Source organism: Pteropus vampyrus, unplaced genomic scaffold (genome assembly GCF_000151845.1).
Source record: "Pteropus vampyrus isolate Shadow unplaced genomic scaffold, Pvam_2.0 Scaffold69, whole genome shotgun sequence".
NCBI classification, from domain to species: Eukaryota; Metazoa; Chordata; class Mammalia; order Chiroptera; family Pteropodidae; genus Pteropus; species Pteropus vampyrus.
In genome coordinates, this window is record NW_011888850.1 from 4,235,203 (window position 1) to 4,239,493 (window position 4,291).

The window sequence follows — 4,291 nt, forward strand, 5'->3', positions numbered from 1 at the left end:
TCGAACTGAGATTGAGATTAATAGGAAAGCATCTGGGTTTCTTTATTATCTTTAAATATACATGATCCACTCAGATTATCTCTTGACCAACTCAAATTTCAGTAGTCTGGATATACCACATAACTGGGGGACACCCTGACATTTCAGAGCCAGGAATAACCCTCAAGATTATTTAGCCAAACTATTTCACTTTATAGGTCTTTTCATTTTCTCTAGGTATAATGGACCTTGCGTGACTACTGTGGATCTAGAGCAGACATAGGACGTTACATAGGAAACATGCCACCTCTGTACTCACTTTATTTTGATGCCAAGACTGGCGTGACTGTACATTCCTTCTATATTTCACTTGAGCAATGATAACACCTCCAGATCCAAAAGCCAAGTCCATTTCTTAATGGCAGTGTAGGATCTTCATTGGAAATTGATATTCCAGTTGTACATCTCTGGGGTCAGCGATTAAAGTTAGTGAAAGGCAAAGTGCTGAGAAAAACAGGATAATCAGGCATACTGTCACCTAGATGTCACCCCACTCAACTACTAGGAAGGAAATGCAAAGGAGGAGTTAAGAGCTCCCTCGCAGACTCCAGAAGGTAAGCTTGCATGTCACTTCAATGTGACTGGGGTGGGATTGGGGATGTTTGGAGTGTTCCACCAGTTTCTGTCATCTACATGTTCAGAACCGGCCAAATGACTTTGGGAATCATGATTGTTTAAGATCAGAGATAGGGTTGGGAGATGGCAGCAACTCTGAAAGAAATATGTGTAAAAATAGTCCTGCGCCTACGAAGGGAATTTCTAGAATTCCAGGAAAGTCCTCTTAGTACTGCCTGAACGGGGTCTGCTTCTGAACTATCATAGTATCTCTGCAAAAGAGCCAATAATTCTATTTTCTGCAGGATTTTTTTTTTTTAAAGAAATAGATTTAGTTCAATACATACATAGTAATTCTTGAAGTACCAGAGACATCTCGGTAAGGATGTTTTGTCTCTGCTGCCATAGCCAGAAGCTTCCCTTTGCTGAGATGTCAGGATCAGACCAAAGGAATAAAAAAGAAAAGAAAGAAAGGGAGAGTTGAGTATAATTGCAAATCTTAGCAAACCACTGAAGTCATAAAGCTAGCTGGTGGAAACAGGAAACGCCTCTTGGGTCTGGAGATCCACACTTGGATTTCAGCTCATAGTGTAAAGTATGCAAGCAAGTTCTTGGTCACTTGAAATTACCTAGAGGAAAGTCACTGATCACATCCCTAGAATATACTTATGATTCTACCCCAGATCTGATGCTCTTTCAATAAATTGCAATTACAATTTTGGCTTGGTAAAAATCTCACTCTTATTCTATCCACAACAGGGTTTTAGCAAGATGTGACAAAGGGTCTTCTCCTGGTTTCATTGTATTTCCCTATCTGTGGAGGAATCAGTCTTATGGATAACACAAGTGGGAACACCACAGAAACTTAGATGACTTCACACGACTGTATTTGACATTTAAAGGACTATTCTGTTTGTCTGTTACAAGATTGCCTCTCTCTGGTTTGAGTAAATGCAATGAGAGGTTTACAGAGGCACTGTGAAGCAGCAGAAGGGGGTCTGAGTTTTGTTTGTGCCATGTGCGAGTTTCCTGGACTATTTGTGAGGAGGTCTATGTCAGACTATTTCCTAAACTTTGCATTTCTTACAACTTTCTACAGTGAACTGAGGTTCAGACCCACTTCCCATGACCCCTCTATCCACAATACTACCCAGGATCACCCTGCAAATCAGTCTCTCTACCTTATTAGGATGAGTTTCATAAAACTTTTTAAAGGTTATTAGGAGAGGAAGTTTCTGCTAAAAAGTAGTTGCAGATTTAACTGAATGCTATTTTAACGTAGTATATATTTTTCAGATGTGTGGTATAGGTTTGCCTAGTGGTGGAATGGTACTTTACATCAGTGATGATTTTGAGATGGATTCTTATTTTCATTGATCAACTGCGGACCCCTTAATTTTTCTCCTTATCTGTGAAGTTAAGTCCCAGTGACTTAAGGACTTAATTTTGCCCTTTTTTCTACAATGTAATTTTTAGACGTTGTACCTAAGAAACTGCCTTGACTAAGTGCGTGTTCGAATGCTTCATGGATGGATCATCTCATTGGTTAAAGAAAGTTGCCTTGGTTATCGGCAAATGTATGTGGCTTAGAACAAGCTCTGTGCCTTACTCCTTCCTCCCTTCAAAGTCGATTATTCCAATTTCAGGACAAAGCAACACATTCTTGGGAGAAGGGCTATGTGAAATAGCCTCCTTTTTTGGCTTGCTGTAGGCTCTCTGCCTTTAATCCCATTCTTCAGGCCATGTCCCACTTCTCATCACGTTGAGTCATGAAATACACAGTAAATGACACAGACACCTAATAGTGCTATATGGATGGGGTAAAGATAATTGACTTCCAAAATTTCGTTCATTAATTATTTGGTACAGAACAGTATACGTCAGTGTATGTGTTGATTTTGTGGAAGGTGAAAAATAAAGCTTCTTCAGCCTGTTTAATCTCAGAGTAAATGTTTACCTCAGAGGCTAAAATGAGCCAAATTAAAATGAATATTCATGGGAGAATGTTAAATGGCTTTCAAAGAGTTAAATCTTAAAAGAACAACTTCTCATTTCTAGAATTTTATAAGCCCTAGTTACAGATATATGAGGGGTTGATATAAGTTGACTTTATTTTATATACTTGATGGGGGCATGAAAAAGCTTTATTAAAAAAGGAATTATGTATTTTGAACCATACTTTGTTAATGATTTCAGTTATAATTTTGGAAATATATTGTTATATACATAATTTTGATCTACTATATATTGGAAATTCAGCTTTAGACTTCCAGTTTTCATATCAAGCTGTATTTTTCCTCTATGCTCGGTCTCTGTGTATTTAATTCTCTTACCATCTCTTTAAAGAAGCTGGTCAAATAAACAATCAACCTATATGTTTTCAGTCCCACTGAAAACTGCACTCACCAATGATCCTCGTTCATTGCAAATTCTGTAGAATCTGCAACACTGGTTTTTGCTATTGCTTCAGAGAATAATTTGAACTCTTCTGCTGGGAGAGCAGTATGAACACATTCTGGAAGAGTTCAAATGGAAGTCGATGGAGATTCATAGGAAACGTAGTTGCTTACGCGGTAACAAAAGAGACATCCTGATGTAGTGGAAAAGGTGCAGGCTTTGAAACCAGGAACGCCTGAGTTCAAATCCCCTTTTGCCACTTCTTAGCTGTGTGTGAAAATCGACCTCCCCAAATCTCGGGCTCTTCTTTGAGGAAGAATACCTCCCTCGCTCCTCTGTAATAAGGAATGTAAAACTGATAGCAGTGCCACAAACTTCCTGCCTCCTGCCAAAGACTGAGTAATTAGTAACATACCTCCTTCTAACAATTCCAATACCTGAAGATAAGGTAGCTGCTTTGAAGTGCAGACTGAGTCAGCAGGGCTAATCTTCCCTGAGGGCGATATATACTTACAACCTTCTCGGAGTGAGAATTGCAAATTGTGCCATAAAACAGGTAAATTGGACCATTTTGAATTTTGGAAATACCAGGGCGATGTGAGGCACAGTGCCTTGTGTGAAGACCTTGGAAGCTCTGGCTGGTTCTGCACTGTGAGTTGTTTGGCCAAAAAGTACACAGAAAAGCCAGCCGGCTGGCACAGACCGATGCCGAGGGAGATCGGCGAACAGGCCAAGGCAACCTTCTGGACGTGGGAGGCCTTCCTCTCTTCCCTTTTCTCAGGGATCCTGAGAGAATTTCCAGAGGGTCAGTTTGAAGATTTGGCCCATGGGAATGATTCCAGGCTCCCGCTGTTCCCCACCCTCTCCCAGGCCCATGTCTGTTCTAGAAACACACCTCTCTACCCGCCTCCCTCCACACACAACTAGATCACTGTTTTTCAAACTCTTGAATGTTTCTCACAGGAAAGAAAGACATCTTATATCACTACCCAGTACACACACACACACACACACACACACACACACACACAACAAAAGTTTGCTAAGACAATATTTATACTTACTCATGCACTCTGATGGTTTCTTTTCCATTCCAGTCTCAAACATGCTGGTGGTAACCCACTAAATTCCTTGACTCATTAGAGGGCCTTGACCTACAGTTGGAAAAGCTCTAGCCTTAGATGACTTCTCCTCAGTGACACTGGCATGTTAGAGAAGATATGAACATTAGAGATCGGGCCTGGACTCACCCACCCTACCCACACTGCCCCCAACCCTACCCCACATCATTTTTTTTTTA